Here is a 27,999-nt window from a genome sequence, read left to right as displayed (position 1 = left end):
AATTCAGTTTCGCGTTATTTTAGTTTTATTATATATATATATATATATATATATATATATATATATATATATATATATATATATATATATATATATATATATATATATAATATATATATGTGTGTGTACCCAAAAGTGTACGAACACTTTTGGGAACCACTGTATGTTCAAAATCTTATAACTAATGACAGGAAAATTTTACAGCAGAAACAAAAATGTAAAAGGTGAATCGTTGATTTAATTGCATTCAGGATTTCTTTATTTTGTACTTAAGTATTATAAGCAAGTCAAGGCGCATTTTCAAACTTAGCATTTTTATCATATTTATTATCGCCATGTTTAGTCACAGAAACTACTTTTTTAGTAGTTTCAATTTTTTTAGCGACTTAAGCGGTGACTGGCAGGTTGAACTACACCCCGAAGAACGATAGAAGACGATTTTTACGACAAGACAAGAGCTTCGGCAGATTTTAAAGTAATGCCCTTCGGCTTCTGCCAAGCACCAGTTACGTTCGAGCGTCTCATGGACACGGCGTTCAGAAGCAGGGGCGCCGACTTGCAAAAATTATTGAGGGGGCTAGATGTCACCGGTGATCCAGGAGTTATGTAATCCCACAACATCCCCCCCCCGCCCCTCTTTCCAAAAAAAAATTTCAAATTTTTGAACCTTGCATATGCCAATTTACATATTTTCTAGTGTATATGATTTATACAAACAAACAATATGTGTCATGGCGTTTTCAAAGTCAATCTAAGAATTTGTATACACATTTTCTGGTTCAATTAGATCATGTCACTTATCTTCAGTGTGGGACATTTTTGCAGTTCTATTTTGGGGGAAGTTGTTCAATCGCATCTGCCCTGTTGATCGGACAGACTATCCGCGGGTTCGCACTCTGGGACAAATTCTATGCGCTGGCAGCACCGTAACACTATCATTATTCACACCACTCGTTTTCAGTTAACCTGCTTCTAACCGTAAAAATTATTTGTTGTAACTCATTAATGAATGTATTTTACAAGGTAACTATCTTCAAACAAGAAAAATGAAAAATACTGAGACAAATTTGTGAGTTTAGAAAGCATTAAACAACTAATAATTTTCTAAAATTATTGGGGGGGCTCTGCCCCCTCAAAATTTTTTTTGAGGGGGCTCGGGCCCCCTCAGGCCCCATGGAGTCGGCGCCACTGTTCAGAAGAATCTTTAAGATTCCTATCTGGTCTTTCTGGGTGACATTATCATCGTTAGACAGTTTTCATGAACTTCTGGCTAATCTGTGGAAGTTGCTGCAGAAGCTTGCACATTCAAAGAAATTCTATACGGTGATTTGAACACCACTGTAGAATTCGTCTAAATTATTGTACAGCAGGGAAAATGCTTTTAATTTTGCTAAATTGCCCTTTAGGTATTAAATTATTTTTGGGTTTTATATTTAAAGCGCAACGCATTATGCTATTTAATGTAACGGTTATTCACCACAGTCTTAGTGTATCTCTTTTAAGTCTGAAACCATCATCACATCAACATAAAAAAAATTAAAAAAAAAAAAAACCAATATTTTGTTTAATGATTGAGTATTGTATATTTGTGAGAACGATATCAAAGTTATTGTGCAAGTAAAATGAATCAAACCAAATAAAGCGTTATCTTGGCTCACTTAATGCATGAATGAATGTTTTACAATCAACAAATCTACTTGGCAAATTCAGAACTTACGGGTCATTTTTTAACAAGTGTAACTTTTCTGTCACACGCCTTTTACTGTAAAAACTTTAAGGAACATTTCATTAAACAATGCTTTTCAATTTCATTAAAAATATATCTCTTTAAATCTGCCAGCATTTTTTTAAAAATCAGTTTTATATTAACATATTTTTGGTTCACAACTTGTAAATTGTCTCCTCCGTGGCATGTCACACATCTTGTGAGAATGCTTATGTTGCTGGATAACTTGTTTAAGTATATTTATTTTTTTAATATTGTGTTTTAGTTCGTTTTAGTAGGATGAGGAATCATGTCACACATTAAATTCTCACCTAAACACAAAGCTGCCATTTCTCATTAACACGTCGCAGTAATGACATCACATTTTATTTTTTATGTTACAAGGGAGCCCCCTCGTTTATTTTTATCCATAAAGAAGCTGCGAGATTTTCGTCGAAAAACATGAAGATAGATTTTGTTTCAAAAACTAAGCGTGGTTATTGTTAATTCTCACCTCCGAGAACTTGAATTTCACGGATGTAAATTAATGTAAAAAAAAAAGAGTGAACATATTTTCATATGCTTAAGATGTGCAGATTGTAGCAACAAAGAAAAAAAAATATTTGTCTGAAAAATATATCCATTAGGCCTATAGTAATGGAAAATTCCTCACCTTCATGACAGACCTTATCAATGTCATTATTTCTGAGGTGAAAATACATGATGGAGGGGAAATACATCAATGTTAGGCATGCTACCAAAATTGCAAATTGCCAATTTATTCGTAAATTTACTAAATACTATTTTTAACACACATTTGAACTGAAAGGACGACTAAACATTAAGCAGTAATTTAATTGAGAGATCTTACTATTAGATAACCACTAATCAGTAAAATAGCTTATTGTTTGCACAATTAACAATACACTATTATAACTTTGATATTAAATTGGCCTCGAATTTTAAACATTAAAAGTTTTTTTTTTTAATTTTTTTTTATTTTCGTGAACAAAGCATCATTTTTTTCGCCTACTTTCCCAGTAAAAGTCTGAAAAAGAAGAAAAAAGCATGAAAGAAGGATTAATGCATCTTAAAAATATCGCAGTCAAAAATAAATAAAATAATTAAATAAATATAGAAAAATTAAAAATTGGAAAGTAGGGTATTGAGATGGGAAAAAATGTCTGACGGTCTGTCTGTCTGCCCCCCCCCCCCTCTAATAACTTTTGAATGAATAGTCCGATTCGAACAAACTTTTTTTTTTTGCTCGAAAGATCCGGCGAGGACACCTCATTCCTATATTTCACTTTTTGATTTGAACTATTTTTTGTTCAATTTTGAACAGTTCAAAAAAACTTAACATTAGCGCCTACGGGGAAATTCAAAGCAATTCCGAACTGTGAGGCGAATTTGCGTCAAACAAACTTTGTTGGAAAAAACTTTTGATGAAAAACTTGTACATAAAATATCTTTTTGATTTGAACAATTTTTCCGTTCAATTTTTGAACAGTTCAAATCCCTTAACATTAGCGCCTACGGGGAAACTGAAAGTCAATGTAGATTCCGTATTTGAAGGCGGATTTACTTCAAACAAATTTTGTTGGAAATAGCTCTTGACGACAAACTCCAGACTCCGACTGCGATAATTTAGGGGTACCTGACTCCTGTGCCCGACAATTAATCGGACTCCGACTCCCCGACTTCGACTCTGACTTAGCTTCGGCAAAAATTTATACACGGAGGACAGACGACTGACCCCGATTCTTGGACATTCGACTCCGGCTCTTTTATCCCAAAATGAGATTGACTCCGACTCTGACTCCACTGCTGTGGTTTTAACTGTGAAATAATTATTGCTGATATGACTTGTTTTTATTTTCACGCTAAAGTTTTGATTTAGGTATTCAGTTTTCGACGAAAAAACTCGAAGTCATTTATATTTCTACATAAAGATATGCGCAGACGGTTTTTTTTTATTAATTTATTTATTTTTTGACATTAAAAAGTATTTCTTTAAGTTGATATTTTATTGTTTTGTTTATTTTGGTAAGTGCATTAATTCATTTAAAAAATTAAACAGGGAAAAGGAAAGGTTTTTTTTTTAACTTGATGTATTTATTTTAATGAGTTAATTAATTTTAATTATTATTTTTTCGTTTTGAAATCTGTTAAAGATTTTTTATGGGGAAAAAAGTGTATTAGCTGCTTTGTTTAAAAGGTGCTGCTATTTTATTTGTTCGTTTTTTTTTTTTTTTACGCATCTATTTTTTTTTAGATGAGTGATTAATATTTTATTCATAGAAATTAGCTTAAAATATTTAAAAAAATATGTTTGAAACAATTTGCAATTTTAGCTATTTTTGAGAATATTGATCAGGTACTAGAAAGTAGTATGAGTATACGGGAAAGTAGGCTCGTATAGTTCTAGACGGAACTTCTTGTATTATTTTTATTATTGACTGAAATAATTGGGATTTAGCTATTCCATTATTTATGGTTATTCCTAGTAGGTAACTCTTTCACGTAAGAAAGGGAAAAAAAAAGAAAACAAAAGGTTTCAAAATTGAAAAATATTTGCGTTCGAAAGTTACATTTTCTGGAGAACGACCCTTACCTTTTGTTTGGAGCGAACTGCATCGTTTTGAAGAGCCGTGCTTTCACCGATGACTTTACTTCCCCAGAGCACGCATCCAACCCAAGTATAAGTAATAGCCATGGAGCACATAGGAACCACGTATGTCACTACCAGAAAGATGATGTTGTACCTGTCAAAGAAACAGAGATGCTTTTGAGGTTTTGATCTAAAAATGTTTGCAGCTGAAAGTCTTGTTTACCCGGATATCAAGAAAATAAGTTCCGTTTCATTGCACAAAAAGGAAGCAATTATTTGAAAGCAACCTTAACCCTAGAGAAGTCGCGTTTCCTTTTGTTACGCTAGTGCTCTCGCTTTGGTCTTTTCCCCGCCGTAGCGATCCGTGGAGACGAGAATAGAAGAAAGGAAGAGCCGGGGAGAAAATGACACCTGACTAGGATGGCGCGCTATCGGTTTAAATGACCAACATACATTTCCAAAAGCTATGCAATCTTGAAATACCGAAGAAAATTCTCAGAACTAAGTGTGTGTGCTGGGGATAGTCTGAACTTCAACTACACAGATGGGCCCCTTTATTAGAATAAGGGGTGGTGGGATAGAGTAAAATATCTGATAACGGACGGGGAATCGACCGAAGTACGATTTCTCTAGGGTTAATTAAGCAATGAACTGCAATAGGGTTAGATTAATATTTTGAATTAAGTACTACCATTACCTAGGTATTAATTATAGCTTGTCACGAGTGATTGGATACCATTAACCAAGCTCGGTGCCGCCTGTGGCTGTAACCAGTAGATCTCACTAAATAGTCACCAGTAGATCCAATGGATCTCATAATGCTATCGTCCAAGACTTGCATGCAAAAAAAAAAAAAGAAAAGAAAAGAAACTCATATCGTGAGTCAAAGCGTTTCTCTGTCAGTTACAGCCCATCTTAACTGACTATGGAATCAGTCATCAGTTATTTGAAAGCAACCTTAATTAAGCAGTGAACTACAATATAAATATATTGTAGTTTGAATTAACTAGTTCTCTTACTTAGGTATTTATCATAGCTTGTCACGAGTGATTGGATACCATTAACCAAGATCGGGTCCGTCTGCGGCTGTAACCAGTAGATCTCACGGAGTAGTCACCAGTAGATCCAACGGATCTCACTATGCTTGAGAGTCTTGCGAGCATGAAATAAAAATTAAACTCATATCGTGGGTCAAATCATTTCTCTGTCAATTACAGCACGTCTCAACTGACCATGGAATCAGTTGTCGCATTGTTTCCGTAAATTTTACAAATTTGTCGATTTTCTTCCCGTTTAACATTAAAACGTGACCAAAATATTAAAATACTTCTGCAAATGTGGAAAAAAATACTTCGCCTAACGTATAGGAATTTAACGCACAGAATAGAGTAAAAAGTTAGTATTAAACAATGAGTTACATTGACGAAAAATGGCTCAATATTTAAACTTGCCACATCAAGTTCAAAATTTAGACAAACTCTTACTAGGTTAGAAAAAACATTTTAAATTAGAACTGATAGTTTGGCCGTATATACAGTGCGCTTAAATGTACCGAAAATAGGGAGAATAAGTCAAATGGAAAGAAGTGAGTATCGTCACATCAAAGTGTCTAAAATTTCTACGTTGGTTTAACGACAGTAATTCAGTGGCGAGTGAATGGTTGATTCGAGTTTATGGTAGGGAGCGTTGACGGGTTGTTGCCATTCCAAATCAAATAAGTTTCCACAACGTGTGTGAATAATCCACAAATGAGAATAGCTGTCAGTAAAAAAAGAGCATTTAAACAAGTAGAAATAGTGACAAAGAAACTTCGCTACAAAATAAAATATAAAACCTCAAAGAAATAATCGAACAAATATGACAAAAGAATACTAAGCTTATTCAAATGTGTGAAAATACTCCAAAAATAAGCCGATTGTTGTAAAATAGTTGTTAAGATTTTTGTTGATTTTTTAAAGAGTTTTTTTTTTTTTTTTTTAACTTTTTTGTTGATGCTTGTAATTGCTGCTGATTTGTGGTTCATCAGGATAAATTACACTAGAGAATAACTTGATGCTCAATTTCGGGGGAATTCTTTTTTCGAGCTGTTTTAGCGTTAAGTAGGTGCACTGATTTCAAAACTGCATTTTATTTCTATACACCTTAAGTGAATGTGATCAGTTTTCACGATAGAGAAACCGTATCATAGGATGCAAACTGTTATTTTATTGGTTGGAAAAAAAAACTTTTTTTAAAAATTAAAATCAAGTATTTCTTGTGCAAATTATTATGATTTTTTTATGTGATGAATTGTAATTTACTTGTTTTTAGGGCAAAAACATTAAAATGCCAATAAGGAAGGTATAATAAATTTGTTTTTATCAGAACACATAAACACAATTTTTATTTTCTTTTATAATTAACAAATAGAAAGAAGTAGTAGGCTCGAAAAAACCTTTGAATTTCGAAGGATTTAAGTCCATTCTGACCATTTGCGAACAGATGTCCATTAGTTTTTGGCACCAATTCCTGCAATGGGGAGGAACAATTGAACGTTTCTCTCATTATGCTTGCTTGCTATATCTCAGGAAATAACTCACGGGATCAAACAAAATTTGGTCAATATGTTGACTCTAAAGGCTACAGGCTAAAACAGGTGTTCAGAAATTGAATGTTTGTTCTCGTTATCTCTACAGTCTACATAGTATAAAATGAAGTCTTCAAAAAGCGTCTGTGTGTTTGAACTCGCAAAACTCGATAACTACCCGGCCGATTTTGCTGAAATTTTCACAGATTGTTCCTGTAAGCCCTGAGAAGGTTTGCAGACCAGTTCGAAAACAAATCGATGAATAGTTCTTTTTTTTATTCCAATTTTGGCTCAATTTTCACATAAATTCCCGAATATGGGGGTAAAAAATTACTCGCAAATAGTAATATTATATATCGTAGGAAAGGGGAGAATTTTCCACGTTCTACGCAATTTGTTGCAATGCTCTAACTTATTTGAGACGGAAGTTTTTTATGTTTTTAGCTCCAATTTTTTTAGGCTTAGCTGAAATTTAGGCAGTACTTTCTTCATTAAATCCATCAATAAAAAGTGAAGAAATTGTCCCACAGTTTTCTTTTTGACAGCATTGGAAAGAGATGCTTTTTTTACTCCAGATCTAACTCGACCTAAGGTCCAAAGTTTAACCCTCTATCTAAATTGGAAAAAAAGTTACAAGCGAATTAAATGAAGTTCAAAAATTTGTTCTCTATTCAAGTTTTTAACCATTTTATCTTGAGTTACCACGGTAACGCTTTTTGAATCCATTGTTTATTTCCATCTTTCTCTTTTTCAATTCTTAAACTTATTTTATTTTGTGTTTCCATTGTTACGCCTTTTAAATCCATCTTTCTCATTTTATTTTAATTTCTTAAAAGTATTTTAGTATCTGTCGTCATTGTTTGGCGAGAAAATTTTGCATGATGGATTTTTTTTTCTTTCATTTAATCCTGGTTAATGAAGATACTTCACTTGACGCAATGGTGTGTTTTTTTTCAAGGTAGAACGGACAAAGCCGGGCAACGCAGCTAGTTTAAAATAAGAAGTAATGCACGGAATAGAGCAAAAAGTTGGTCAGCAGTAGGGGTTAAAAGGTACAAAAATTGATTCGATTTTTCCGCAAAAATTCAAAAAGGGCTCGTGCAAAACATTTTCTTGTTCAATGCAACTTCGATATCCTAGAAGTAATGTTACGATTTTGATGACATTTGGATTAAGTATGAACCTATACGACGCAAGGTGTCAATCGCTACTGCGATTTTTACCATAATTTGTGTGAATAAAATAGCCTAATTCATACAACAATATGAAAGATAAATCACATTAAATGTTTTCCCTTCGTCTGCTCGAGAAATCAGTTCACGTGATTTAATTGTTTGCAAATAATCAGAAAAATCTCAATGAGTTAAAGTTTTATCGGTTGCCATCTTGTGTTTGTTAAAAATAAGAAAGTTTGCAGATAACTTAAGCTGGGCTTTTAAAATGATTTTCATTTTTCGCTCACTGATACGTTTATGCGGGGACATTTTGACAATGGGGTTGTTTCCTTCAGTCAAAAATATTACTTTTAGTCATTCAAAATCGTTAGAATAAGCAAAAAAAAAAAAAAAGACATGGAGTGAGAAAAAACTCATTTTCTCACTGCTTAATTTTTAAATGTCCGATTTTGAAAAAAAGGTGTGGTCTTTATGACGTCACAAACTTGATGTACTTTGGCGCATCTTTCTATCGCGTTTCCACGTTATAATAATCGTCAACCATATCGTTGCCAGTACATGTGAGTAAAGATGCGAATTCAATATTTTGCTCTGCTAATGGCATCAGTGAATGGCATTTCATCATTTGTGATCTCATGTGCAGAGCATAAACAATGAAATTGCACCGTTTAAAATCATTGTTAAAAAAATATTAAACTTTCATCTTCTTCAAATCATGCTCTTTCAGGAAAAAAAAAACTTTTTAAATTTGGGAATTTACCCATTTTGACTGTCGTCAAATGTTTGCTTGAGTACTTTTTATTTTGGTAACCCATTTAGTTTATGGTAACCCTATGCAAACAGATATTTCCCTGCTCTTTGTTTACGTATGCAAATAGAAAAATTCCTCGGGCAGGCGCGGGTGCCAAAAAATAAACGCCGATAAATTACGATCGCCAATTTTCCAATTATCGAAATCTTCCCTCTTCTACCAAGAGCAGAATTGTACAGTAGCGATAGCATAAGCATTTACGTTACAATAAATGGTAGATCCAGTAATTCGAAATACAGATATAGGGGGAAAACACGTGATGTGCACAACATACTAGTTTATATTGCGGATGCAGAATTTAGTGACTCTTACTTTAAAACCCTTTTTACTTCCTTTTAAATAGTAAAAGAAGTATGTTATTAGGAAAACCAATTTTACTCAAATATAGATTTTTTCCCCCCTGTGTCTTTTGATTTGTTCAAAAAGCTTCAAAACGTTAAGTGATAGACAAAAACTGTGATTATTTTTGAGCTAAGAGTCTATAAGTCAATCGAAATCGAGTTGCAGACATGAAGCAAGTCAATGTTCCTAATCTAACGTAATTTGTTCTGTGGCACAAGGTCAGATATTGTTCTCATTCTTGTTGACATAAATTGAAGCGACTCTTTTTTTTTTCCCAACTTGTTTCAGGTAACATGTTTTTTTTTTTTTTTTAATTTTAAGGATCATAGATTTAAATTTTTTTAACCCTTTATGTGTGTAGATTCGCTACGTTTTTAAATGAAATATTTTCGCTTATTGGTATCTTGACAAATGCTCATTTTCATGTTGGTCACGTCACGTAAAACGTCTTGTAAGTTTTCCTAAATCCGTTTTTTAAATCAAAAATACATTTTTTTGAGCAATCACGATTGCTTATTGTTCTCAATTGACTGTTTTTGGCGTTCCTATCATTTTATTTTCCCACCGCCACCCTCCGCAGCACCACCGTCGGCCGGCCGCCTCACGATGCTGCTCCTTTAGCGAAAGCCATCTCCAGGTTGCGTCCATATCCTACACTTACACGCATGCATACAAGCTCGCACACACACAAACACATACACACACACATACACCTACAAACACATACACAAACACATACACACACATACACACACACAGACACCTACACATACATACAGATACCTACACATACACACATGCCTACACACACAAACACATACACACACACAGACACCTACACATACATACAGATACCTACACATACACACATGCCTACACACACAAACACATACACACACATACACCTACAAACACATACACAAACACATACACACACAAACACACACACAGACACTTACACATACATACAGATACCTACACATACACACATGCCTACACACACAAACACATACACACACATACACCTACAAACACATACACAAACACATACACACACAAACACACACACAGACACTTACACATACATACAGATACCTACACATACACACATGCCTACACACACATACACATACCCCCTACACTTAAACACACATACACATAAACACACTCGTGATTGCGAAAAACATAATTTGAATTCAAGAGGCTAAAAATCAAATTATTATTTTTTTTATTCATTTGTTGTGTTATAAAAACATACAAATATTACATTACGATGCTGAGACGTACTTCAGTTATGTTCCATAGAAGTGGAATTGTTATTTACCAGCTTTCAAGCAGTTTTTAGCTTTAACCAGAAAGTACTTAACATTAGACCGACTGACATTTTCTGTATACCTAGAAAGACTGAAGGGGCCAGCGTGGCCCCTACCCATTTTTGCAGTGAATTCTTTTAAAAATTCTTCCTGAGGGAGTCCACATGCCTGATACACCTTCTTTCATGACTAAATAAAAACTTAGTACTTAATTATTTTTAGTTTTTCTCTCTATACTGGGCAAAAGGTTGAATTTGTTTTCCTTTCTAAGAGCAATGGCCACCGTTAGGATGTTAAGCAGTCGGTACTGTTTATAGCATTTGGATATCCAATCGGTTGCATAAAGAGGAAGTTACAGGTTAAACTAGAGTGAATGGCATTTTTTTTTATGCTACAACAATTAGGAGAAAGGAAAAAAATAAATTTTTTAATTGTCAAAATGCTTAGGGGCCACTGTGGCCCCTCCCGTCTTTCTAGGTATAAGGATCAATATTAACAGTACTATGAGGTGAATGATTAAATGATTAAACAAGCATTCAAATAGTGTCATATAATGAAAAGTCAGAATTTTCCATTAAGTTCCGTTAGAAATTATCCGAGTTATTAAACAACAAACTACGCGAGGGGCCACACAGGCCCCTCCGTCTTTCTAGTGTTAACTATACGCATGGTTGTTTCACATTTCAAATTTCTGTTGTAATTCTGTTCATGCTTTTAATGTACATGTTATACTTTATTAATAAGTTAAATTTAGGATAAAATAATAAATGTACACTAATAGAAAATAAACGCTGAAAAATGGAACTTACAAAACTGAAATGCACTTGCCCTTTACAACTCTTCGCTGAATCGAGTTTTCTAAGCGTTTTTAAATGTACTGGTGGTACCCGCACGGCTTTGCCCGTATTAGAAAATTAAAAGGTCTTTTGGTTCGCCTGTATATTTACAAATAATGTGTGGTGAATTTTCTCACTAATTGGCTTGTACCCATGTTACGGTTCCACATTATGATAATTTCTTGTCTCATCAATTGGCTTGTGCCCATGTTACGGTTCCACGTCATGATAATTTCGTATTTTACTCGTCCATCTTATGATAATTTTGTTCTTGAAATTGAAATAAAAAAAGAACCACATCGAATTTTCGAAAAATCGCTTCGAGGTGCGCACCCCCATGCTACAAACTAACTTTGTGGTATATTTCATGAAAATCGGCCGAATGGTCTAGGCGCGCTAGAGAGGGACATTCAGCTTTATTATTAGTAAAGATAAAGATCAAGATTGCTTCAGTGTATAGAATTCCCGAAATGAAAGCCATTAGCTCAGTTGGTAACAGTGCTCTGTTAATAAGACGAAGGCCATTGGATGGATCCTCCCACAGTCTAGAAAGTGTAGTTTTTGGATGACTAATCTTCCTCAGCTGAATTCTGGTTCAAATGTCCATGAGTACATGACCTTAACTCATTGGGGGCACACTTAAAACTCAGTTTTTTTTATTATTGAATTTAGAAAATAAAAAAACATCAACATAGTTTTGATTGCATATATATTGTTTATAAAAGACGTTGTATGTGAGTACGCCGAAACTTCCCTAAGACCTCCTGACAGACAGAGAGATTTTCAGCTTTATTATTAGTAAAGATATTAACGAAGAACATTTCCGAAGCTGATATTTATGCTTTGATAAAAAACTGACAATTTAAAATACAAAGAGTAATTTTTTTTAAATTATTCATAAACGTTACACCTGAAACATAAATAACTAGCTGACCTTTTAAAGCGTCACGTAAAACCCATTTCTACCTACGTTTCGTAAACAAAGTGAATCTAAGTTTTGACAAATTTAATTTACTGAAAGTTGAACTGATGAGGACAACAGTAGCAATTCTTTGAATATTTATGATCTACTTCGTAAGTAAATAATGAGAAACAATTGTTTACCGAAGAAACTTCAAAGCAGCTACCACGCTAATGTTTTAAACTATTTAAACGAAGTTTGGAAATTGATTTCTACTGTAAACAAAAGTGTTTTATTAAAAATACGGTAAATTAAATAAACTGATTGCTTGCAATCCTTTGCATATTATTTACATCCGCTTGTTAGTTTTTTTTCTACAAAGAGGATGTTAGCGGAAAATTGACTTTTGGTGTAACTTGAAGGCGAGCGATAAATACTGTATTATAGTTTATCTCTAGAGTGTTGGGAATAAGTGTAGTGTGTGTGTGCATTACAAATGGAAATAGAAAATATTTACCAGGAAATGTACTTCAGTAATCTCTGTATATTAAAAAAAATAAAAGAAAATTAATTTGAATTCTGAAATTTTGAATTCAAATTATGTTTTTTGCAATCACGAGTTGCGACAGGGCTCACTCATTGGGAGCTATTGTTTCTAGAAACAGTTCCTGTCCCCCCAAGCCTACCCTTTCTCCTAGGCGGTTACGAGTGTATAGTTGTGTGTGTGCGTGCAGGCGTGTGTGTATATGTAGGCACGCGTGTGTTTATATATAGGCACGCGTGCGTGCATGTGTAGGCTTGTGTGTGTGCGTAGACCTGTTTGTATGCACGTAGGCGTGTGTGTATGTGTGTAAAGGCTTGTGTGTATGAGCGTGTGTGTGTATATGTGTGTGTGTGTGTATGTGTATGAGCGCGCATGTGTGTAGGACATGGACGCCTCCGACCAGGAGAAGCGGATAGCTCAGGACCATAGCAGCCGCGCCCCGCCGCGCCGTCTGCAGAGGCCGGTGGGCGGTGGTGCTGGTATCCTGGTCCAAGCTGAAAAAGGAACCAGACACCAAGGACGGTCAAATGAAAGCAATAAGCAATCGTGATTGTTCAAAAAAAAAAAAAAAAACGTCAAAGGAATTGTGAAAGTATGTGACGGGTCTGTGCCCAGGAGACCCTACAGTACCTACAAACTTGAATATTTTTACAAACACTTATATTTTAAATTTCGAACTTATACTTCGTTAACTGGGGACTTATATTTTAAATTTCGAATTAGATTTTTTGTAATTATTATTTGTTATTTTACATAACTGCTTATTAAAGGGATGAAAGATTTCCCACACACCTTAGCATTCGAAGTCGTTCGAAAGAGATTTTGTTTCTGCATCAAACAAAGTTTGTTCAATTTTCTCAATTTATTAGAAAGGCAGGAATAAATGTTTCTTCTTTAACGAAAACTCCTAGACTCAACTCAATTCAAGCTCACAGCTAAAAAGCAAAATACAGTAAAATCCCTCCTAACGGACATCCCTCTAATACGGACATTTTTTAATTCCTCGATTCCAATGCATATAACATTATTAAACCCCTGTCCTGTGACCACCCCTCTATTGTGGACAAAAAATTTATCCTGTTAGTGTCCGCATTAGAGGGGTTTTACTGCATATTACTGGAGACCATGAATTTGAAGACGACTTTTCAAACATTCAAAACGGCCGTTTTGAAGTGCTCAAGAACCACTTAGCACCTATAGCTGCGCAAGTTGGTACAAGATAGATTGTAACTTGGGAAAGGAGTGCTGTTCAAAGCGCTTTTTTTTTTTTTTTTTTGTATTCGTCTGGGAGTGGGATTGTGCTCTAACAATGAGCACTTTACTTAAATTCTATTTTCTACGAGAGGGAGAGGGTATTTTCATTTTTTTTTTCGAAATGAAACTGATAACCCGTTTTTTAAACTGATTCTTGACCCCTAGTAATGAAAAAAAAAAGAAAAAAAAAGAAGAAACAATTAAAAGAGCACTGCAAAAGATGTTTCTGGAAGAATAATGTTTTGACCATCGTGTTCATGTTATCAAAACGTGAAGTCTTTAAATCTGTCGGAATTTTAAGAAAAGTCATCAAATTTGTTGAAATTCAGATAATAGTCGGACATCTTTCACACGATTTATAGATGGAAGCAGACGCTGAAATTGCTGAATCAATTTATTGCCAAGTCCTTAAATTTTGTCTTTTTTTTAATCTTTTGGTAGACTTAAGGATAACTGATAAACTGGGGCAAATTACTTTAATAACAGTTTGATCTCCTGGAAAAAAGTGGTAAAGAAAAACATTTAAGCAAGAGCTTGCAAGGAATTACGTTTGATCTTAACTTCTAAAGTGTGAATTTCAGGTAGCATTTTAAATAGAATGTAGTTGTGAGTTTAGCGTATGGAAAACTGTCACTAGGAAGATTAATATCAGATTTTTAAGATTTTTTTTAAAAACACATTCAATAGTACACATTAAAAAACGGTCCTGAAAAATAATGGGCAGCTAATGTGCCCGTTTTCCATCAGTATCATAAGTGTCGAAATAACAGGAAACATGCCCACTAAAGGTCCGTTACCTTCCTGCAATTAACCAGGAAACTTACATAAGCCGAATGTACTTCCACACGGGTAGCTAAATTTTTTTTCACAACGGTGTGAAAGTTGCATACATGAAGCTTACAGCGGTTCAGACACATTTCTGAATTCTGAGGACTCGTTTTAGGAAATAACCTCAGGTGTTTCGGAAATTTGTTACAGTGTAATATTTATTAAAATAAATAATTATAATAAAAAGTTTCCTTTCATTTTCCGCGATGAAATTTTTTTATTCAAAACACAAAGTGAGAAAATATCACTATGTTTGTTAATTTGTTAATACAATATACAAAAAGGGGAGCACAGGTGATCATTATTTAATTTTTCATTCCTGCATCTTTCAAAACATAATATCAATAACTCAGAGCAAAGAGTTCCAATGATTGAATAGTCTTTTATTTTTAATCATTATAAGTTTTTTTTTTTAAGTTACTTCTTTCTCTTTACGGTATTTTTAAAAAAATATATTCAGTTGTTCACAAGTGCCAGTAAGGGGGGGGGGGCACATGTGAACAAGCTTGGAGTACATATGAACACCAGTTAATAATGCAGGAAAATAATCACATTTCAAAGAAAAACTCTTTAACCTGAACCATATACGTATATACAAACTTCATTAACGGTTTATAACCTACTCTGTGTCTGTTTTAATTGTTCAGTTTCTTTTACAAATATATAACTCTACTCACTGCAAAATTTTAAAGTTTCGTAGTATATTTTGATCACAGGATATACAAGAAAAAAATTGGTATTTTATTATTTATAGATTATTTTTGTAACAACACTATTCCGATTTAGGGCATCCCCCCCTCTTCCCCCTCGACATTCAGACATACATACAGGCAGGAGCGCGCTGGTTTTAATATTGACAGTAGTTTATGTGTGTAATATATATATATATATATATATATATATATATATATATATATATATATATATATATATATATATATATATATATATATATATATATATATATATATGAATAAAGATCTGTTCATGATAGTACGAAAAATTTGTTTTTTTTTTTTTTTCCTTCAGATTACACGAAAACTAAAATGCAGAATATGAAAATCCTAGTCAAGTAAAATGCGTATTTCTTCTATTAAGTTACAACCTATAATAAAAACGTTAAAATTGCGCAAATTGCTATTAGTCTTAACATCTACATTCTAATCTGCTTGCGAGAAGAGGAAGTGATTTCTCGCAATTTTGGAACACATGCCTGCTTTTCTCTTTTGTGCAATTTTAATAGAGTGAAGTTCCGAAAATTCAACCTAATATGAGTCGAAAAGTGGCCAAACGCCGGGTTATCGAGAATGCACACGCAACAGGTTTTTTCTTCGAGAAATGTTAGAACTTGTACTGGCCAAGTTTTCTTGATTCGGAAAGTGTTGAATTCTCGGAAATCACCTTTATTGCAAAGAGGATTCTAAGTAAGTAATATAATTATCATTTTACACAGATAATAATGATTTAGTAAAATAAATAAATACCTTTGTGCTGAACAGTAAAGAAAGAAAAAACAACGTCAAAAAAGCACAAATTGCCGATTACAGCAGACACGTGCTTCGGCGTTTCAGGGAACACCTTTTTCAATGCAAAAAGTAATGAGCTTATGGATGAAAAGACATCCGACAAAAGAGAATTACTTTTTGCGTTGAAAAAGGTGTTCCCTGAAACGCCGAAGCACGTGTCTGCTGTAATCGGCAATTTGTGCTTTTTTGACGTTGTTTTTTCTTACTTTAATGATTTAATATTTAAAAATTAGAAACTGGTAGCATAATTGGTTTACTTTAATGGAAGTTTTTAAAAAATAAATTCGTTCAACATGCAAATATAGTTGTTTCCCACCTTTTTATAAATGTTTTTAAAATTATTTACTTTTGACATGTTTTTTTCTTTTCTTTCTTTCTTTTTTTTTTGACTGAATTATAATGGAGATGAGTCTGTAGCATTTATACTCATTTCTTTAAAACGATGCTGAAACCTTAATGGTGGTTAATCATATAGCATTCAACACTGTCAATCAAATTATTTGTTTCAATTTCTTCTTCAGGAAATATATTTCTAAAACTATTTTTCAGCGAAATTCTTTCGGTTGGAACCCTTTCAAGACCTTTTTAATTTATTATCTAATCAATTTTTCAACCTCATCGTTTCAAATGCTCAATCGTAATTCAATTTATACAAAACTAGCTGCATTGCCCGTCTTCGCCCGGTCCACTTTGAAAATAAAAATTGTGTCAAGTGACGTATATTCAACAATCAAGCGTAAAAAATAAATTTAAAAAAACATTATGATTTCCTTTCCAAACAATGACGACAGATATTAAAATACTTTTAAGAAATTAAATCCAGAAAGATGGATTTAAAATGCGTAACCATGGAAACACAAAATAAAATAATTTTAAGGAAATAAGATGCGAAAGAAAATGGTTCACAATTTAAATGGAATCGAGATTTCTTAAACTTGATTTAAAAAGGCTTGTAACTTTTTTTCCTTTCGAGATAAAAGCTTATTTTTTCGACCACACGTCAAGTTAGATCTGGAGTAAAAAAGGTCGCTTTTTCCAATGGTGTCAAAAAGAAAGCTGTGGGACAATTCCTTCACTTTTTATTGATTTATTTAATGAAGAAAGAAGTGCCTAAATTTCAGCTAAACCTAAAAAAATTCGAACTAAAAATGCAAATAACTCCCGCCGTAATAAAGTTAGAGCATTGGAAAAAATTGTGTAGAACGCGGAAAATTCTACCCTTTCTAACGATAATATTAACGATACCCTTTCTAACGATAATGTAATATTAATGTGTGCAAGTAATTTTTCACCACCATATTTGAGAATTTATGTGAAAATTGGAGGTAAATTGGAATAAAAAAAGAACTATTCATGGAATTGTTTTCGAACTGGTCTGCAAACCTTCTCAGGACTTAAAGGAACAAACTGTGAAAATTTCAGCAAAATCGGCCGAGTAGTAGCTATGTAGAGATAGTTGCATAAATGAAGAACCGAAGAATGTATTATTAGTTTAAATTCAAAACTTCATTCTCGTCGCGACGGACGATGTACAAAACTAATCAATTTGGCATCGGAACTGAACTACGACTCAGCCAGTAATTTTTAACGTGATACCGAGGCCAATTACAATTGGTTGAAGTATTCCGAAAATATCAAAGTAACACTTCGGAAAGATAACGCCTATCATCACGTGACAGCTTCAATTCCAATAATGAACGACTTTGTGAATAGATGAGAGAAAAGCCCTAAAATTGAAAATTCTTCCTGCGATAATCATTTTATTACTAACTAGTGGTAGCCGCACGGCTTTGCCCGTAACAGAAGAATTAAAAGGTCTTTTGGTTCGCCTGTATATTTACAAATAATGTATGGCGAATTTTCTCGCCAATTGGCTTGTACCCATGTTACGGTTCCACGTTATGATAATTTTGTATCTCGCCAATTCGCTTGTGCCCATGTTACGGTTCAACGTTATGATAATTTCGTATTTTACTCGTCCATCTTATGATAATTTTGTTCTTGAAATTGAAATAAAAAAAAGAACCACATCGAATTTTCGAAAAATCGCTTCGAGGTGCACACTAGGGTGGGTCGAAAAAACTTTTTTTGGAAATCTGTTTTTGGATAGTGCGGAAAAGTTGCTATATGGGCCCGTTATTACCCATAAAAAATTTCGCTAAATTTGTTTAATATTTAGCCGGCGCTATTTGCCCTTGAAAAACTGAAAAAAAGGGGCAAAAATGCACTTTTTTCAAAAAAAAAAAATTAGGGGGGAGGGGTCGAAAATAAAAGTTTGAAGCTAGTTTCAGCAAACATTAGAAGTATCTGTCAGTGAATTAGTTGAAATCCTAAAGGACTTTTATACATTTCGTAGAATATTTAGCTACGCTCCTTTAAGACTGAAACATTGGAAAAATGACAAAAAAAATAAAAATAAATAAATAAATAAATAAATAAAAGTAGTTTTGAAATAAGTAAGTACTGAAATGTTACGCAATACGTTACTTAGAAAAAACAGTGAAAATTCAATAAGTTTTATGCTACATTTGTACGCCAATTTTAACACATGCACACACTCAAATAAAAAAAAATTATTTACATAAGATGCTAATTTTTTAATCTTCGGTTCCAATGTTTCTCCTGGATAATAAACGGCGCTCAACTACGTCTATTATTCCTAAGATTATTTTATAACTATTTTATATACATTTGACAAATAGAGCCCTTGAGTATTAAAAAAATGTGAGTCCTCTGAAGTCCTTTAAAGTGATTAATGAATTGAACGCAAGTATTCTTCTTTTTCTAAAGCCATTTCTTCCTCTCGACTTTATGACCCACTTAAGAGACGAAACCCCCCCGAAAAGAAATGCTGTAATTCTACACCTCCACAGCTGGGAATTAAGCAATTAAAGGGGTCCTCTCTTGTGTCCAATGTCCACAATGAGTTGCCACTGAGGCATCTTATACTGGAATTGGATGGTTGCACAAAGTGGCCACATTCATATTCTGGAGCTATCGAACAACTTCTTAGAGATTGTGAAAACAATCCGGTGGACAAATTTGATAAAATTGACTGCAATCTTCTGGTTTTGGACATGGAAGATATAATGGTAGTTGTCCTTCAAGCGTGGCTGACAGTAGCCCAGGCAAACTCAGTCAGTCATGCGCGATGGCTGACAACTACAAACCGTTTGTTACGCTTGTATATAGGCACTCCAACTCCATCAGAAAACCTTGCAATACATTCGGGAATTAGCTATTAGGCGCATTCTGAACTCTAGAAATAAGAAGACGAAGAGCTCGGATAGTGTACGATTTTTTGAGCGTTCTAAACTCAATTTTGAAGCCGTTGATTTAGTTGATTGGGCAAACTGTGTTGTAACAGAGCCACCTCTAACAATGCATCTAAAAGACCAACAATGGAAAGAAATGTGCAAAGAACATTCTACAGAGTTTACTTTCGAGAAATTTCCCTGTCACACGCAAGCTGTGAAACGTTGTGTGAAATTAATAACCGAAGCTGCAATAGAAGTTCGTGGTGAAACTGCACGAGATGGATACATTCGTGCTAAACTTCAAGCTAGGAAAGAACTTCCATCATTTGATAACAAGGGACAATATTATTCCAAAAAATAATATTCATTATGCATGAGGTATTATAAATCAAATTTGAAGATTTTTTTTTAAATTTTATAATCTATATATGTAGTTCTCGAAAATGTATGATACTATTGCGTGATAATAATTACTATGATTAATGTTGCTATTTAATTAATTAGTCTATGATTTAATTTTGAAAAATAATTTTCACATTAATTTTTAAAAAAATTCAATATTTGTTCATTTTTCTCCAATTTTTGATGTCGGAAAGGAGCGGTTAAATGCTCATTAAAATCAATGAAACATTTTATGGGCTCGAACTGGCTCATTATATAACATTTTCGGTGCATTCTAGCAAAATATTTGGAATTTAGTTTTAAAAAAAAATTTTCGACAAAAATTCATTTCTCTCTTTTTTTCGGTTTTTCAGTGTCAAATAGCGCCGGCTAGATATTTTTTAATATCCAAGAAATTTTTTGTGAGCGCTAACTAGCTCACTGCGCAACTTTTGCGCGCTATCCAAAAATTGATTTCGAAAAAAAAAAATTTCGGCTTATTTCGGCCGACCCTAGTGCACACCCCCATGCTACAAACTAACTTTGTGCCAAATTTCATGAAAATCGGCCGAACGGTCAAGGCGCTATACGCGTCACAGATGTCCTGACAGACAGACATTCAGCTTTATTATTAGTAAAGAAGTTTCAATTTACAATGTAAATATCTTATTTTTTAATAATGAAATCATTTTAGTTTCAGCTAATTAAAGGAAGAGAAATGCCTTTTTTTTTCGTTTACAGTTTTATACAATTCACGGTTTTGTGCTAAAGTCATTATTAATTGAATGCATTTATATCAAATATTATTTTTTCGGTTTACAATATCCGTATTATTGAACTATTCGAGCAAAATTTAATCAATAAAAACACAAACGTTCTGCCATTTCACAAAGCTGTGAAATCAAGGAAATAATGGGACAAAATCGATGTCCTAAATAGGCTAGCATTTGACGACAGCTTATGTAACGTCGACAAATTTGAAGTCGAAATTTATGTGCCAAATTCAGTGACAAGTGCGCATGAATACAGTGCAGCTTAAGAATGATGGTGCTTATTTTTGGACGAGTCCAAATCAAAACCAGTCTAAGCAAAGGGAATTATGAGTTTTCGTAATCAAGCGTTGGGGAAACAAGTTGCTATCCATTTGGCAGGGAAGTACTTGGGCACCCGAGAAGGAACGTAGAGGGGTTTTCGAACGCCAAAAAGTACCGAAACGTTCGAATTTTACTTTTAGGTCCCGAAAATTGCGTTATCCTATAATATTATGGAGAAGAAATGCTCGCAAAAATTAGAATAAAATGTCCCTGGTTTATCTGCATCAGATAAAATTTGTTCCAAAGTTCCAAGGTAATTAGAACGTTAATTATAACTGTTTTTAACTATACCCGAGCTACAATGTAGGTGTGCCATCAAATAGAAATCCATTGTTGATCACGGTCAGTGTTGAACAATACTTTCATTAAAGTTTGTAGCGTGAAGAAAATCATTGAGAAGAAAGATCTGTTGCTATTTTTTCTCGAATATGAATAAATAAAATTCTGACTTTTGTTTATAGGCTTTTCCTGTAATCGGGAAATTGAAAAAATAATCTTTTTTTGGCTATTTTTCTGCAATAATCTGTAGGGAAATTTTACATATATATATATATATATATATATATATATATATATATATATATATATATATATATATATATATATATATATATATATATATATATATATATATATATATATATATATATATATATATATATATATATATATATATATATATATATATATATATATATTAGGGTGGTCCTTATTTATATGGGAAATTTTTTTTTTCGGAAATCAACAAGTGACGCCCCCTAGTTTTGTGACACTATAATAAAAAGTAATCGGTGCAAAATTTGAACTCGATCGGTCAATAATAACACGTGCCCCTAGGACGTTGAAGTTTAACACTTTTGGTAATTTTCTCACAAATCTTCGAGATTTTACTTCAGACCCCGTACATCGTTTCTCCTATGTTTGCAAAATATTTTTACAGCGAGGTAGCCTAAAAATAATCTTTTTAATTACTTGATATCGTCTAAAGATTTTACATTGAATAAGAATGAAATATTGCTTTAGAAACTTTACCTTAATCGTACGCTTTTCTCAATGTATCTCAATCGTGTGCATTTTTTTTCCCCGATAGTCTTGGAGTGTCTGTAAAATACTAAATTGCTTTTGTGACTCATATTTGGTAAATTGATTGCGAAATTCTTCGATTAATTGTGCTCCTCTTTCAGTTGTATCATTCACAACTTTCAGCATTTTAAAGATATCTCTTCAATTTAAATAGCTTCCTTCATTTTGCCATGAATCAGGATCAAATAGGAAAACATCTTTTGGTGTTTGTAACTTATCAATCAGTTTTATTGACTTGTAATTGATTCTATGAAGAGGAAGATCTTTATTAAGAAAGTATTCCAAATCATCTACTGTTATTTGAAATTTTTTATAGTCATCAGACACGTCTTCCTATTCAGCAAGCATTTTTTTGAAGTAGTCTTTTCCTATCTTCAAAGTTAATTCCTTCATCCAGTACGTACAAAGCTACTAGTTCATCCCCTAAGTACCATAAGTGATTTATGATTTTTTTAATCACTGCTTCTGCTGTATGTTTGTCATCGTTTTGTACGCTGCATGTTTTTTAGACACTAGACTTTATATTAATTTAAAAGGCCTAGAATGGGTTGCTACGAAAAACTATATCTTCATACAACATTTAACTGTAAAACAGCATTTACGGGCAATCTCTTCATGTAAGGTCAATTTAAATAGTTTCCTAAATATATAAATATTCAAACAATAAATTCCTTTTGCTACCCATCTGGCTCACAGATAAGCTCCAGGTTGCCGAAAACATGCGAGTATCCCTGTAGGAGGGAGGATTTCAAAAGAAATATTATTACACGTAATTCTCTGTAATATTTCTTAATTCCGCTTTCTATGAACAATAATATGTCATCAAATTCTTCTTTTAGAATTTAAGTGGTATGTGTAATTTTTGAATTTTGAAGCGCTTAAATAATGGAATATCGAGTCTAGAACTAAGAAAGGCAAGAACTTCTTTAAAGACACTCTGCAGTACGATTTTTAGTGCATGATGATATCAATACAAATGCAATATATCACCGTTCAGCTTTTACTCTAAAAAATTGCATGCACAATTTATACGGCCGGTATTGTAAGCCGCTGTATAAAACACTACAGCTTGAACAGTTAGCAATAAAGAGCAATCATCTAAGATATCATATACAACTGAAGAAATATCTCAGAAATTCTGAGTAGCTGTTCAACATTGGAACCTGAAGCTATCATGGTAAGCCTATCGGCGTTTTTTTCCAGTTACATCTGGATGTAGCTTTGTATCCCAGGGAATAACTAAAAAATCTAAATTTAAATTCATGAAATCTGATTTTACTTCTCGAAGATTTTCTCTTTCTCTCTTAAAGGATGTACGATTGATCATAAAGTTATTTGGAATTAAATTTACTGCATCTACATAGGCTGTTAATAAATGAGCAGCATCTTTGCCCCTAATATGGCATTTGTCTAGCGTTGATGAAATGCGAGAAGATCTCAACAGTTGTCAAGCTTTTTTGCGTTGCGGTAGACCAGATATAGAAAAAAAGTCCAACAGGTTAGGATAGATACCTATTTCGGTTTCTAAATCTTGTGAATTGGAAGAGGAATTTGATGATAATAAAGGACTATGTGCTGAAATAGAAGACAGTTTAAAGTACAGATTTTTACATTATTCCAAATTCTGGATATTTTTCAAATTTATATTTTAGATATGGAAAATAGAGTTTATTTTTATGGTTGGGTAATCGAGGATTTTTCAAAATTTAATGTATAAGAATGCATAAACATTTAAGTATATAACAAAAGAACAACGAATTAAAATATAATTGTCATTACTAATATTTAAAGCATGGAAACCTAGTGATTCTATTTGCCACACCTATTACATACACAGAAAATTTTCTAAATCAACACCCCCAAAGCCTGGAGGAGGCAATTTGTTGTTGTCAAAAATCATTCATTTATTGCCTAGGATGGTCATTAATGGTCTTTAGAATCCATTGTGTCCATCTTGGTGGAAAGAAATGTTCCCCTGCCGCTTCGTTTGAAACGAGCGCGAATAGCGGTATGCCTGTCCCAAAGCCATTGGTGTACATGTACCCTATATAATATGTAAAATTTTACAGAATGAAAGTGAGAGAATGGTTGGTGTGGAAGTAGCAACATCTATTGAGGTTCAAAATTACTTTCAATATGAAACCTAGGAATATTTTTACATAAAAATGAGAAAATCCGCAATTTTTTCTTCAAAACTCAAAAAAAAGGGGCCCTAGGGGCACGTGTTAATATTCATATATTGACTTAAAATTCTGCATGGATCATTTATTTGCATAATGGAACAAATTGAGGGGGCGTCGTGTAAAATATCTACAACTTCAAAAATAAGGACCACCCTAATATATATATATATATATATATATATATATATATATATATATATATATATATATATATAAACACGACTTAAACTTTAAGGGCACTAAAAATTTATCTTTGTTTATCTCTGGAATTCATTTGTGTGTTAATTTAATTATAACCAACTAAATATTACGTTTTCCCTAACTAATTTACGTTTCACAGCACACAGCATACAAGTTGTTTGTGATGCAATCCTGTATCTCTTTACAGTCCATATGTATATATATATATATATATATATATATATATATATATATATATATATATGTATATATATATATATATATATATATATATATATATATATATATATATATATATATATATATATGTATATATATATATATATATATATATATATATATATATATATATATATATATATATATATATATATATATATATATATATATATATATTTCAATTCTAATTATTGAATACGCGAAAGTTCCAAAACTTTTTCTTCGAGGTAGACCGTGCAAAGCCGGGCGACGCATCTAGCAAGAAATAAATTTCAATCGAAAACTGTGGATTATCTCCATGATGAGGTGTGCATTGTAGAAATCTGTTTTATCGCACTTACTGCCCTCACCACTTCCTACGTATTCGGTGTCTTTGAAACTTCCACTGAGAACCAACAATATTAAGCTACACAGCCACACTTTAGGTGCAATTTTTGAGCAATCACGATTGCTTATTGCTTTCATTTGACTGTTTTTGGGGTTCCTATGATTTTATTTTCCCACAAGCACCCTCTGCAGCACCACCGTCGGTCGGCCGCCTCACGATGCTTTTTCTCTAGCGAAAATAATCTCCAGGTTGTGATGATGTTGGTTTCAGTACTATTAGCAAAATATATTATGTATGGAGGTTCATTTTTGATATTGTTAGGTTCGGTAGAATGGAAAAAAATAGGCCGTTACTATTATTATTGAGCATTTATTTTCGTGAATTAATTAATATGTTTATGTTGTTGCAAATACTACTTAGCCCACAACAAGACACTAAATATTTAAATATCAACTAAAGGCACATTTTCTATTGATATATTACTAAAAATGCCTTACCTCATTTTTCATTTTTCTCAAGGCAACAAGGCCTCAGCTTCACAGTGCTTTCTACCACCGCTAAAAATCTTCTCCCTCGTCCCTTCTCCTTTTCAAAACATTCCCCCGGAACCCAGGCAAGTTCCTCGCCAATTCGCCTCCTCCGCAGTAAAACAAAACCCCGCCAAAAGCGCCAACACACGCATATTTTTACTGCTCGCGAGGCCAAAAATAAGTAATATGTAATGTCAGCATTACACAGGTTGCGTCCATATCCTACACTTACACGCATAGATACACGCATCTACACACACACAAACACATACACACATACATACACTTAGACACACATACACTAACACACACTCAAATACATTCAAACACACAAACACATACACACGCATGCATACACACAAACACCTACACATACACACACACCAACTCACAACTACCCACACACTCATGCCTGCACACATACACAAACACATATGCCTACAAACACATATACATCCCCCCTACACACAAACACACACACACCCCCACACACAAACTCACATGCCTACATACACACACACACTCGTGATTGCGAAAAACATAATTTGAATTCAAGATGACAAAATTCAAATTATGTTTTTTTTTTTTTTTTTGCTCTTTTCTCGTAAGGAATAACCCTGTTGTTGCAAAAGAGGCTAACCAACTTGTAGTCATAGGAGTAAAATCTACCGAAAGTTTGTAGAGTTCATGAAAAACAGTATTACTGTGTGGATAGCAGAAGGACATGTCCATGAAACTAGGGACATCACAGTAAAAAACGAGTTGATGTGTGCATCACATGACTTCCTTTTACTCCAATTTAATGTCATTTTCCCATTACTGGCAATTTCAATGTGATTCAATAGTTTACTCTCTAAATATCACTAACAGTGACCAAATTTAAACAAAGACCAAAAGGCTGGCAATATATCGCCAAGTGTCCGCCAAATTATAACACCACTTGAATTTACATCGAAATTAACAATGATTTCACCCCGAAAAGGGGCAAAAGACCCCTTCAGAAACACCCAAATGCAACCAAAGGAAGAGGTGCACAACTAGATCCCACTAGGAGTCTACTTACCAAATTTCAACTTTCTAGGACTTACCGTTCTTGAGTTATGCGACATACATACGCACATACGCACATACATACATACGTACATACAGACGTCACGAGAAAATCCGTTGTAGTTAACTCGGGGATCGTCATTATGGATATTTCGCGTGTCTATACGTTCAGAGGCACTTATCCAAGGGTGGTCTAGTCGAAGAAAAAACCCAGTATTCATTCGGGGGTGAGTAAAATGAAAATTAAGGTCGATTTTTGAGTGAATTTTTTTTTTCGTGATTACAGTACTTCTTTTTTTGTAAAAGGAAGTAAAAACTTCATTCTATGATTGATTTTTTTTCTGCAAATTTTGACAACATTACTCAATGTCCATGTGTCGTTGCATTAGCGATTCTAAAAGTTAATCTTTTTTTTTTCACTTAGGAAATTAATTGCTATGTCTACAATCTTATTTTTTTATTGAAATGAGGTTTATCTAGGAAGAGATTAGACCAACAAAGAAACTTTAAACGGTTATAATTGTCTTGTAGCAATTGTTTCTAAATTAGGCCTCATACTAATGTAACATCAGTCGCAAAATTTTTTAAAAATGTCCATTTCTTAAACAAAAACAAACCTAAGTTTATAAATAGTCATATTCTCTTCATTTATGATGATATATTTAATATTAATTCCTTAAATACTTAGAAATAGTTAAATTTAGTTATTTAAAACTTATTTATAATATGTAATATCAGTTACATTTCTCTTTTCGTTAATAAACCTCAAACAAATTGCAGAAATACCATTGACTGCTGCAGAGAGGCAAAAAAGGAGGCGATATAAATTAAGAAATAAAGGAAAACATGAAAATTACAAACAGTAAAACAAAGTAGAAGCTGAAAAGAGCGGATGATTAAAAAAAATAATAAAAAAATATAATAAAAAAATTAATTTGAATTTTGTCATCTTGAATTCAAATTATGTTTTTCGCAATCACGAGTGCGTGTGTATGTTTGTGTGTGGAGGGTATTTGTGTGTGTGTAGGCATGTGTGTTTGTGTCTGTGTGCATAGTTGTGTGTATGTGTGTGTGGGGGTATGTGTATGTGTGTGTAGGCATATGTGTTTGTGTCTGTGTGCAGGCATGAGTGTGTGGGTAGTTGTGTGTATGTGAGTGTGTGTGTGTGTGTTTGTGTGCGTAGGTGTATATATGTATATGTGTGTAGGTGCGTGTATGTATGCGTGTAAGTCTAGGATATTGACGCAACCTGGAGACGGTT

This window comes from Uloborus diversus, chromosome 1, assembly GCF_026930045.1.
Source record: "Uloborus diversus isolate 005 chromosome 1, Udiv.v.3.1, whole genome shotgun sequence".
Lineage (NCBI taxonomy): Eukaryota > Metazoa > Arthropoda > Arachnida > Araneae > Uloboridae > Uloborus > Uloborus diversus.
This window is presented reverse-complemented; position numbering follows the sequence as displayed.